Consider the following 13,556-nt stretch of genomic DNA (forward strand, 5'->3'; position numbering starts at 1 on the left):
CTTATTTTAAATTATCTTATATTTTTTCTGTTCTTTTATAATTCTTGTGTATTAGGTATGATTTTGATCTGCAATTTTGGGGGAACAATATATGACATTTTTTTTTTTACAACTAATGTGGATTTGAGCCCTGTACTTTTAGTGTAATCTTGTGTGTGTGTGTGTGTGTGTGTGTGTGTGTGTGTGGTGGGTGTGTGTGTGTGTGTGTGTGTATGGGTAAATTACTAGTTTTCTTTAGGATTGTGCAAACATTCAAGTGTGTGAAAAATGGGAGAAGATCCTGGTCCTTCATCCATTGCGTTGGTTGTCATTTAATATTCCTCCTAACAAGTGATGCTGCTGTAAGAGTGGCTTCTCTAACATTTTTTAAGTACTGCTGCTCTGGAAATACTCAGATGGCTTCACACAGGTTTTCTGTGCTGACCTTAGGCTTTGTGACCTCTTCTTTGTGAAGAGCCTTAGGTCTTTGAGGCCAGGATTCCAGAGATGTCTAAAAGCTTTCTGTTCTTTTTAGTCTCTGGCACTGCAAGCAAGGGTATGCGAAGGTACACTAAATATGAAAACCATAAAGTCCTCCAATGCCTTCACTAGTCTCCCAGGAGCTATTCTTTCTTCTCTAGGATGAGCCCTTTTCTAAAATTACTCTAAGCACAGTCTCTATCCACTCCTTCTACTGGGATTGCCCAATCTAGTAACCACAGGTGCTTTGAGTCCCAGTCAAAAGCCTAAAAAGGAGTTGTATTCTTGATGTCCAACAAACTCTTTCTGCCTCTGAAACCCAAAGCTGTTAACAGGAAAGGAAATCAGTACAATGGTAGAGGTTCCTATTTCTAAGTCTGGGTAGCAGTAATCAAATTAAAATTTCATTTCTTCTGAGACTGTCATATAGGAGTGGGGATAAGGCAGAAATTATTATCTTAATAAATTATTCTACAACATTGTTTTTCATGTATATTTTAAAAGGATGTCAGAAAATCTAAAGAAGGGATGGTGAGTGCATAACTTGTGAAACCACTGCTTTCTGCCTCACTCATAGAAGATATAGCTAATTAATCATTTCTGTCAATGGTCTACACTTGCTTGTTAATTCACAACATAATGGATAAGACAGCCAGTACTAATGAATCTGAATTGGAAATTGAAATTAGAATACACTTAACATCTGTTCCCTAAATATTATGTAATGTGGAAAATTCTGAAATTTAGTGATGTTGCCAATGGGGTGGGGGCACAGCAGAAAGATGAAGGTCGGGGGTGCGGAAGGAGAAGGGATGATTGAAGTTCTGTGTTTCAGAACGGTTGTATGGAACATGCAGCCATCTTCAACCTAGAATTTGCTCTTTAACCTTTGTTCTGAGCACTTTTATATATTGAGTCCATCCCAGAAAAACCAGGTTTTAGAAGACAGACATATTCTAAATCTTTTTTTTAACGTTTATTTATTTTTGAGACAGAGAGAGACAGCATGAATGGGGGAGGGTCAGAGAGAGGGAGACACAGAATCCGCAACAGGCTCCAGGCTCTGAGCTGTCAGCACAGAGCCCGACGCAGGGCTCGAACCCACAGACCGCGAGATCATGACCTGAGCCGAAGTCGGACGCTTAACCGACTGAGCCACCCAGGCGCCCCGACAGATATATTCTAAAGAAATGTTTAATAATCTTTCAAAGTTACTTGGTTAAACATGAAATTTCTAGATAAGAATTCTGGAAATTACTTTTTTAGTGGTCTACCTATTCTTTTACTGATGATGAAGACCCTGTGAAACCAAATTAATATCATAAAGTTAATAAAACAATTTAAAGAAAATACAAAAGAGTTGGATGTCCCCAAATCTTACTACCTTCAAGATAAGACAGTATCATGGATCCTTTTTCTATTCTAAAATAGAAATGTACATGATGAACAGACTAGTGAACTCATGTTGTGAATGGTCTAGTATAGTAGGGTTCTCTAGAGATATATATCTATATCTATATATCTAGATCTAGATATCTATATAGATCTATATCTAGATCTAGATATACATACACACACATGTTTCCTATTGGTTCTGTTTCTCTAGAGAACCCTACTATACTACTATATATCTATAGATATAGATATGCATTCCTAAGATTTTCAGCTTTCCTTCTATATTTTTATTATAAGGAATTTATTATAAGGAATATAATTGTTTCATGTGATGCTAGAAGTTGAGAAGTCCCAGACCCACAGGATGAGTCAACAGCTGGGGGAGAGCCGATGATATAGTTCCAGTCTGACGCTGTCAGGCTTTAGACCCAGGAAGAGCCAATGTTTCAGATTGAGTACGAAGGCAGGAAAAAGTTGAAGTCCCAACTACAGTCAGTCAGTTAGGAGGTCAGTTACACGGTCAGTTAGGAGGAATATTCTTTTCTTAGTGGAGGACCATATTTTGTTTTCAGGCCTTCAACAGATTGGATGAGTCCACCCACCCTCATTAGGGAGGGCAATCTGCTTTACTCAGATTATCAATGTAAATGTTAATTTCACCCCCAAACACAGAAACACCCAGAATAATATTTGATCAAATATCTGGGCACCAAGTTAATTTGATACAGAAAGTCAGCCATCAAATCTGGGAACTCTTTTCCCTGAAAGAGCTGAACTGAATACAATGGGATTTTTACCCTTTGAATCTAGCTTTTAAAAAACATCATGCAGACTGCCACTTATTTTTTTTATTAGATTTATTTATTTACTTATTTATTTAGTTTCCCTGAAAGGATTTTAGTAGACCATCCAGATTCACTAGCATTACAATTTCCAGTGTTAGTTCAGGATGTTACTTACCCAGATAACTTAATAAAAGCATATTCAATTCTAGTTCAGAAGCTGACATTATCTAACCTAATTCCAAGAGGCCAGCCCATCCAAAGACTAAAAACTCCACTACCTTATTCATATGTTTGCAGCTTATTTACTGTGCATCTAATTTGTGTTAGCTAACGGGTATCAGAATCCACACACAGGCACACTTACACATGCATTTAAACCATGCAACAAATTTTAAAGTAAAATTTCCCTGTAGAATTTTCCACGTATTATTACTTTATGCCCATTTTCCTTTTTTCCCTATTTGTTTAAATAGCATTTGAAAACTAACTTAGATACTTGGTAAACATTCCTAAGATTTTTGGCTTTTCTTCCCTTTATTTTCTAATGTAAAAGACAAGCAGCTGAAAGAAAACAGAACCAAATTTGGTTGGCCCTGGTACAAATTTCAACTATTTATATTCCACAGTTACCAACCAAAGTTACTTTTAAGAAAATATTAGCCTTAGTCACAGTCTAAATTTTTATCATATCAGCAAAACTTATAAACTCTGAAATCAAAGCTAATTATATCTAGAATTAAATCTAGTTTAGTGGCATTGAATTTATAAAATAAAGTCGCAAGATAATCCTCACTTTTCCAATTCATTTCTGGAAAATGCATTATAAACACATTGCATTTTCCCACAGGAACCTAAAATTGAGAATGCATTCCTGCTAAGTTACTCACCATCAAATAAGTCATGGTTGTGACTAGCGACACATGATAAAAACCAAGATAAAATGACAAACCTACAATAAACTTAAAATTATTTTATAAATTCTATAGGACTAGGAAAATGTTTTGTCTATTTTTTTGATATTTTACTAAAAAATTCCACTCTAAAATGTTAGCAAGTAATTTAAAATATTAAAAAAAAACACACCATAAATACTATAGTGGTCACAGAAAACATGGATATGGGCCCTCTAGGGCACCAGTCCCTAAGCTCCTTTGCAGTTCAAATTTCTGTTTGAACAAACTGATACAAAGTTAAATAACTTGTGTTAGGACACACAGCAAGTCAGAGTAAGAGTCAGTACTAAAACCCAGTCCATTTTCTTTTTATGTTTGTTTATGTATTTTTGAGAAACAGAGGGAAAGGGAGGGGCAGAGAGAGAGAGAGAATCACAAGCTGACTTTGCACTATATGCACAGAGTGCGACTCAGGGCTGGAACCCATGAACTGTGAGATCACAACCTGAGCTGAAATCAAGAGTCAGACACTTAACTGACTGAGCTACTCGGGCGCCCCATAAAATCCAGTCCTTTTGAAATTAGCTAACATTCTTTCTATGTCAGGGAAGGAACACTTGGAGATGCACTTTTAAAAATGGGCAAGACTATGGGAAGAAAGAGGGCATCCTGGGCCCCAAATATCCTGCCATCAGCCAAGCCAGGCAGTTCCCAGTTTGAGCAGGAAAGTATTTGGGACTGCACGCAAGGAGAACCTACAGCCCTCTCTATTCCCCAGGAGAGGGGCAGGCAGGGTAAGGGCAAAAGTTCCTGCCGTGTGGCCTTTTAAATTCATTTATTCAAGTGTATTTGTTTAATAGCTGCTGTATTCTACATTCTATGGGAAATATAAATATAACAATGTTTTCTGACTTCCAGAAATGGAAAAATTTAAAAAGTAAAGCTAACATACATTAGACATAGATAAAAAGAAGACACTAACTGCAGAGCAGCAAATCAGTTCAACAGTAAGGTTGATTGCCTTCTTAGAATTGATCTTGGCTTTGGGACTGGTTGGAATGAGCCAGGTGGCTTAATAACTCTCCAGGGAAGTTCTACTGAAGGCTTGTTTCTGATCAGTTTTCTTGTAGCAAGTAGAAACACTTAAAATTATACTGTTAAACTTACTCTATACTCAATATTGTGTTTACCCTGTTAAAATTTAGACACTGCAGCATTTAAATATTTGAAGGCTTCATTAAGTACTTTGGAGACTGTAAAGAGGTCCCTTCTTACCCATCTTTGTTCTGTCTTCAGACCTTTTCTTTTCTACATCTACTCCACACGTAAAGGACAACTTTGAAAGAAAAAAAAATCAAGATGGATTTATTCAAGCAGAGAGAGACATGCAAGTCCCTAAGTCATATACAAACAGACTTTCTTTAGCTTGGAGGTCTGCTTCCTTTTTCTTACCCTTTCAGTCCTGCGAAACATCTATTTTCTAGACAAACCTTCTATGGACATTATAGACTAAGGAGGTGAAGGTGCTGAGAAAGGAAGTTCAGGTGTCAATTAGGCAGACTTGAATGAGCAAGAATACCCAAAGTACTAAACAAAAAAAGAAAATGATGTTTGCTACTGCTTCCTAGTTGACAACCAAAATTATTCAGATTTCCCACTATATACTCCAAAAACCCTCTACTTTTAACCACAAACAATTTAACAGGCTTCCCTTAATAGAAAAAAATTTTCTATTTTTAAAAGGTTTTTCTACTATAATACATCATACTTCATAATTACTGAGTTTGTGCTACTATCTACTCATGTGCTGTTTTAGATAAACATAGACATTCTTAGGTAAATGACTAATGATTTCATTTATATTTTTCTGATACTTAAGGAATATCTAGTTTCTCTGATGCAAGTCTTAGGTTTGCATGTGAATTAACAACATGCCATATCCTATAATAAATACATAACTCTGAAGTATTCTCATTTGATGATCTTTTCTCTGTCTGATATTTATATAACAGTGATTTGGATCCACTTGATAGCTGTGTGAACTTAGGCCAGTTACTTAACCTCCTAATGTTTCAGTTTCTTCAATTGAAAATGGGAAAGATAGCAATAAAATCTTCTCATAAATTGTTGGAAGAATCAAATAAATTAACATTATAAAACATACAAACAGTGCCATATACATTGTAAGTGCTACACGCATGTTTGTTAAATAAATAAAATACGGGGCGCCTGGGTGGCTCAGTAGGTTGTGTGTCCTACTTCAGCTCAGGTCTTGATATCACGGGTTTGTTGGGCCCCGCGTCAGGCTCTGTGCTGACAGCTCAGAGCCTGGAGCTTGCTTTGGATTCTTTCTTTCTCTCTCTCTCTGCCCCTTCCCTGCTCATGCTCTGTCTCTCTCTGTCTCAAAAATAAATAAACACTAACAAAAAAAAATTGAAAAAAATAAAATACTTTTTCCCTCTTTTTTTTTTAATTTTAGAGAGAAAGAGTGCATGTGCAAGTGGGGGAGAGTGGCAGAGGAAGAGAGAGAATCTTAAGCAGGCTCCATGCTGAGTGTGCCTGATGCAGGGCTCAATCCCATGGCCCTGGGAGCATGACCTGAGCTGAAATCAAGAGGTGGATGCTCAACAGACTGAGCCACCCAGCCACCTCAGCCCTCTTCTAAATATATATGCAAACAACTATGTAGCACTGGACTTCGTCTCAACTAATAGACTAACTTGCTTTCTTCTCTGGTCTTCATTTTTCTTTTTCTACTTCCTTTTCTCTTATTAGGCTTCAGAAGAACAAAATAAGAAATTATCTGAAAAGACTGATCTTGTATATGCCACCTTTTCAAACCTGAGATTACAAATTGTATCAGGTAGCATACTTTGTAAGGAAGAGATAGAAGATTCACTTCCATCCCACTGGTTTAAATTGGCTCACAAAGTCATGCACAAAGGCAGAATGGGTGTCAGGGCTAGCTTAACTCAGTGAGGGTAGCTCCATTTCTTTGCACTTTCTCTAACTTTGTTCCTTTTAGTGCAATGGGTTTTTCTTTAGGCTGACTTGCCTCATGGAGGCAAATGTCTTTTGGAAATCTAGGCTGTCTATAGTGGAGCATATAGAAGATGAGGGGTAGTCTAATTTGCTTTTTCAAAACAAAGAAGTTTCTTACCAGAAACATCCAGAAAACCTTCCTTTATGACTGACTCCCTGGCCCATATTATGTTACAAGCTAATTCCTGAACCAATTTTTGAGGCTAGGGTCCATCAACTTCATTTAAAAAACATTGATAATGATGTGAGAAGTAGATGGCTGTACAAGAGTGGAATCATGTTAGAAAGATAGAGGAGGAATAGATACTAGTAGAAAATCATTGATGTCTACTACATAGGTTATATTCTCTATAGAACGATAATAGAAACGCATTAGTGTCAGTAATAGATGTCTGAATGAGAAAACAGTTATGGATAGTTCACCCTCAAATTCCACAAAGTGGTATTTTAAATTATATGCATCATTTTAAGAATTGTTTTGGTTATTAAGACCGGGCATAATCAAGACTATGTAAGCAACCTTATCTGTCCATGGTACTGACCCCAGCACCTCCCTGGGTCACACAAATCTACCTGTAGTTTCTGGGCTTATTAAAAAAAAAAATAATATAGTATTAAATGTTTTTCTCTTTATTTTGAAATAATTTTAAATTTGTAAAAGATTTGTGGAAACAATGAACTTTTTTGTCTGAATCATTTGAAAGTAAGTTACTGACATGATGCCCATTACACTCCAATACATAGTGTCTAATTCCAAAAGCAAGGACATAATACTACCTAAACATTGTATAATCGTCTAAGTCAAGAAATTAATATTACTCCATCACTTCTAGCTTGTTTCTGGCCCCATTAATGTTTTGACAACTGTCCCAATAATATGCTTTATAGGAAAAAGATCCAGTCCAGGATCTTATGTTGCATTTAGCTATTTCTCTTCAATCTCCTTCAGCCTTGAATCTTACTCATCTTTTACCTTTATGGGCCAGTTATTTGGTAGAAAACACCTCAATTTGTTTTAGGCTTCCTCATGATCAGACTCAGATTATGTATATGTAGCAGGAATATCACAGAATCACAGAAGTGATGGTGCATTCTTTTTATTGCATCCTATCAGGTGGTCTATGATTTTAATTTGTTCCATTGTTGGTGATGTTTACTTTGAATTCTTGATTAAAGAGGTGTCCGTCAGGTTTCTTCACTGTAAACTTACTTGATTTTCTTTATAATTAATAGTTATTTGGGAAGAGTTTGTGTGCAGAAGTAGATTGGACTTCAGGGCTAGCTTAATGCAAGTTTTTTTTTTTTTGTATTTTTTTGATTCTTTTAATATGCAATTATGTAGATATCCCATTCTTTGTCAAACTTTCACTCATTAGTTTCAGTATCTATTTATATATTTTGGCTGAATTCATTGTGTTATAATGGTAACAGTTGCCAAATGTTTGATTTTTCTAATTTAAGCATTCCTTCTATATTTATTAGTTGTCCTTCTGGTGTAAAATTCTTATTTATTTGTTTGTTTGTTTATCTCTTCATTTACATTGATATGGACTCACAAATCCCTATTTTGCGAAATGAACTATAAGGTGTTGTGATTATTTATCTTGATGCCCACATTGTTCTTGATTTGGTCAGTAGAAGTTCCTTCATGCTGGCTTCTGTGTTAATTTGGCATGTCCTTTTCATTCATTGAGTACTTTATTACTTCCCGGCACAAATAATGTTCCAGACTCTTCTTGTATTTTCCAACTTCAGCTCCAGAATCAGACATCTCTCTAATGGGCCCTGCTTCTTTTAATGGGGAATGGTATTTAGAAACCAAGATTTGGGTGCTGGTTATGCTCATTGCTATCGGGTGTCACTATTCCCAGGATCTCTCAGTAGTCAGAGGTAGAGAAGATATTTGAGTTCAATATTCTGTCTCTCAATTCAGCATACCCCAAATCTAATTTTAGCTTTGTTAGAGGGATATTTCTCTTAATTATGTAGAAAATATTGGATTGCACACAAAATGCTTCCATGAAATGTCCAACTGCATTAGTTTCTGATGGCTGCTGTAACAATTTATCAGAAACCTGGTGGTTTAAAATAACACACATGTGTTCTTGTGGCATTATAAAGGTCAGAAGTCTGAGATCAGTTACACTGGATTAAAGTCAAGATGTTGTGAGAGCTGATTTCTTCTAGAGGCTGTGGGCCAGAGTTTGTTGCCATTTCCTAGAGACCATCTATGTTCCTTGGCTTATGGTCCTTCTTCCATTTTCAAAGCTCATGCCTCCAAATTCTGCTTTCCTCTTCCTGTCTCTGCAATTGGCTTTCGGTCTTTCTGACTCTGACTCCTGCCTCACTCTTTTTAGGACCCTTTTGATTACCCTGTTTTTACCCGGACAACTGCCTCATTTCAAAAACCTGAATTTAATTCCAGCTACAAACTCCCTTTTACCATGTAAAGTGACATAGTCATAAGATACAGGAATTACGACATGAACATCTTTGGAGCCATTACTACACCAACACTCAGTTGGTGTCTTTCCATTTTCTAACTATTTATATGGCAGAAATTTCACTTTTGAATTGTATTAATCAGGACACTTGCATTTGCAACTGTTACAAAACAACAATAGCTCAATTTGGTGTGGGCAAAAAAGGAGGCTTGATTGGCTTCCATAAATGAAAGTTACAGGCCCCTGATGAATGTTGCAGGCCCCTGATGAATCCAAGGAGTTGCAGATGTCAGAAATCTTTCTCTCTATCCTTCATCTCTCCTTTCCTTTGTATTTATTCTCAGCCTGCCTTTCATCTCCTGTTGGCAAGATGGCCTCTGCTAGCTCCAGGATTTACTCATCCATTTTGGAATTCTGGGACATAGACATATATTTTCCTCTTTAGTGTCAATAAAATCTAGGGAGTTTCGTTGATTCAACTTTAATGGGACTCTGTAAATCAAAATGTTCATTGCTGTTACTGAAACTGTAACCATTTTATATAGTTTTAGTTTATTTACTACTTGATATATTATTATTGTTTTTTAATGTTTTATTTATTTTTAAGAGAGAGAGAGAGAGAGAGAGAGAGAGCAAGCAAGGGAGGGGCAGGGAGAGAGGGAGACACAGAATCCGAAGCAGGCTCCAGGCTCCGAGCTGTGAGCACAGAGCCTGACATGGGGCTCGAACTCACGAACCACGAGATCATGACCTCAGCCAAAGTCAGACGCTTAATTGAGCCACCCAGGTGCCCCACTACTTGATATATTATTAATTTGCTTATTTATTTGTTTTACTTAACTTCTTCCATCTCCCTCCTCCTTTTTTCCCTCCTTTTATTTTATCTTTTATTTTTTTTAATGCTTATTTATTTTGAGAGAGAGAGCAAGGGAGGGAGAGGGAGAGAAACAATCCCAACCAGAGTCCACACTGTCAGTGCAGAGCCTGATGTGGGGCTCGAACTCATGAACTGTGAGATCATAACCTGAGTCAAAACCAAGAGTTGGACGCTTAAAAGACTAAGCCACCCAGGCGCCCCTCCTTTCTTTCCTTTTAAATATTCTTATTTCAAAAAGAATCAAATAGTATATCTATAATTCTTAAGTTTCTTTTAACTTTATTTTTACTTGTGTTTGGAGATAAAAATAACTTAGTAAGAAAATATGATCTTAAGGTTTTTTTGTGGTTGATAACTTTATTATTTAACAATTATTGATTAACTTAATTACTAATTATTACATTTAGTAAATTTGTTTTTCTTAAAATTATTTTTATAATCATTTAAGTAAATTGTTTAAAGTTCTTTTTTTATGTGTTAGTGAGTCCTGGGGTGAGAATAGAATGCATAGTGTTAAAGACACTTACACATATAAAAATATGTAAAAAGTATATTTATATTGAAGAGGTTAAAAGCTTTATGTGCTATTAGCATTTCCTGTGGTGTTGATTTTGGGGGTTTTATGTTGCTGCTTTCTTTTGTTTCTATAACTGAAAGTTTTATGAAGTGCAAATAGATTTGGGCCACCTACTGATTTCAATAGGTAATGTATGTTGTCTTTACTGGTAGCTCTTTTTCAGAATTTTCTAGGATCAACATCCTATTTATTTTCAGGAATAAGCAAATATCAAATTCAATCAAAACCAAGCTTACTTGAATATTAAGACACACTTTTGAAAAACTGAAGTTTTTATAAAGAAAGATTTACTAACTTCTAATATTGTTTTTTTAATTGCAAAACTCTTACTGTACTTTTAGTTGGAACTAGACCTTATAAATGTTTTAATGCCTCTTTAATCAGAATTTGTACTTCTTTGAGAGAGGGAGAAAGAGAAATGGTCACAAAGATGGAATTTAATCAACACTTTTAGACTGACTGATCTTTACATTATAAAGCTGGAGTCTGCTACTTAACAATGCCTCTTTAGTTGAAGCACCATAATAAAAACTTGTCTTTTTCATATTGTGGATTTCCAATTGCTATTGACCTACTATGACCATCAAATACTTGTAGCCTGGAGATACTATTATATTTTTCATTTTAAAAATAATACTTTCTTTTGGCTTAGTGTAGAAGCATTTATTGAAATAGGGGAACAAAGAGAAAGCATACAATCATGAAGCAACTTAGTTTTTATCTCTAGTATTTTTTAAAACCTTTCTATGGAACCAATTCTCCTCTTGCCCTGTGGATAAACTTAAGGCTAATTTCATGACTTTTCAGGTTGCTTTTAGGTCCTCTTATTTCCACAGACAATCTTAGGTCATTCAAATATTTGTTTTCATGAAATAGAATTTTCAAGTTCATTGAAGTTAAAGATTCTCCCCTTCCTTAGATTGTGCCATCAGCTGTAGAAGGAGGAGGCTAGTTAGCCTTTTTTTTTTCTTCTTCTTCTGAGAGTGTTTCTTCTCCTTTCTCCCTCTTGAGGCTGCCCCTTGCTCCTCCTCTAGACTTGAAAGAGGTGTGGGGAGGGCAGATCTATTTATTGTCACTACTTGTCAGGCATCGATCTTTATCGCTTTCCTCTAGCCATGTCACATGTGTAGGCAAAAGTGTTTTTGTGTGTTCTTTGGAGAACACCACACCTTCCTTCTTGCATTGTTGGAGATTCTACACCTACTTCCTTGATGCTAGTGAACACATTTTCTCGATGACTGTTTATAGTTCCTCTTTCAGCTCTTAGAAATTAAAAGGTTGACTCTCTTCTGGGTTATCTCATGTGGGAAGGCAATCTTTTTGGGCAGGACAACACCCAGGCCATTTGTCTCTTGTCAACCTTCCTCCTCCTAATCTCTTCTAATCTTTACCTCCCCTTTCCTCTTGGATTTATTTATTTTATTTATTTATTTAGGCTGGAGATGACAGATTAGCCAAGAGGTCTGTTTGACTTTACATGAATCTGGGATGAGGGAGCAAAACAATTTCTCAGGCACTTTATTTGCAAATTCTGCTTTAAGTGGTCTTGAAATCTCTTGGGGATATAGGACTGGTACCATCTATATTCTTCAAATCTGAGATATAGAGTCCTGAGATATATTTAAATCTTGTCACAAATAAGAATCACTAACTAGTTAAGGACATGATCCATTTCATTTTACTATTCAGGAGCCAGTTATTTGATAGTTGAAGTATGATGTGGGAAATCTATCGATTTTCTCTGCTACTGTCACTACTGATGACTAAATTTTTGTTACTCCAGTTCCTTTATTAGTAATATTCTAATTGTGTCATGTTGAGATTAGGAAGATTATAGTAGTATAAATTGCCTGGACCTAGTGTGGGGCATCTAGTAATTATCTGACAGACATCACATCACTTTTTTTTTTTTTTTTTGCCAGGCAGCCATTTTGTAAGTGCTATTATCTGTACCTTGTCAGGGGAGAAATTTAGGCTAAAATAAACACTGTTTTGGAATAAAGTTATATTAAAGTTGGAATCTGATTCCCAATAGCTATGAAATATCTCATAGGATAAGAGAAAGATGAGCTTCACCTTCCTTGAGTAAATATTTTTGTATCAAGTAGTCTGCTCAAGTTTCAAGGCATTTGCAATATTAGTGCTTGATCAAGTTCATTCAACTCAACAATTAGCCATTATTGGTACTGCAGTTTCATTCTTCAACAGTTTGTAAATAACAACAGCTAGTTTATAAATATTAGGCATATCATAAAATGCTCACTTACTATCAATATTTTGTTAATGGACTACTAAGAAGCAAGATAAAAATACTGTCATTTTAACAATTAGTTAAGTAAAAGATACAAATCATAAATATCATATACATACAAGCATTAATATACACTTGACTTCAAAATCAAGGCTCCAAAATAGCTTAAAAATTTGTTTTAATGTTATACCTCATTTGGTATGCTGTGAAATTTGTACATTATTTCTAGAATTTATCATTTTATATAATTTACATGTGAATATTGTTTAGGCCAGCCATTTTACCCATAGAAATTTATCTTTAAAAGATACATAAGTACAATGTGTGTGTATGTGTATGTCATTTACTGCATTTTGTTTAGTATAGAAAATCAGAAAATACGTAAATGTTCATTGGTAGATATCAGTTAAATAAAGCAGGATAAATCTATATGATATAATACTTTACAGCCACTAATAACTGACATATATCTATTTATTCACACTTAAATAACTTCCCAAAATATTGTTATTTGGGGAAAGATAGTCTACAAATTGATGTGGATAGTTTCATTCCATTATTATAAAATAGATAAGTATTTATATATATATGCCTAGAAAATTCTGGAAGGATATACATTAAATTGTTGTAGTGATTACTTCTGAGTTGGTGGGATTGATATACTCATATATATTTCTTTACTTGGGCCTGAGCATTATGCTAGAAACGGGATATGAAGGAGAAAAAGATGAAGTTGTTGCCTTCATACAGCTTATGTTTTAGACATTAAAAGAATAAACATAAATAGAGTTATAATGGACTGGGGCAAAGAGTATTTTGATAGGCCATAGCTA

The sequence above is a fragment of the Acinonyx jubatus genome, chromosome A1, assembly GCF_027475565.1.
Source record: "Acinonyx jubatus isolate Ajub_Pintada_27869175 chromosome A1, VMU_Ajub_asm_v1.0, whole genome shotgun sequence".
Classification (NCBI taxonomy): domain Eukaryota; kingdom Metazoa; phylum Chordata; class Mammalia; order Carnivora; family Felidae; genus Acinonyx; species Acinonyx jubatus.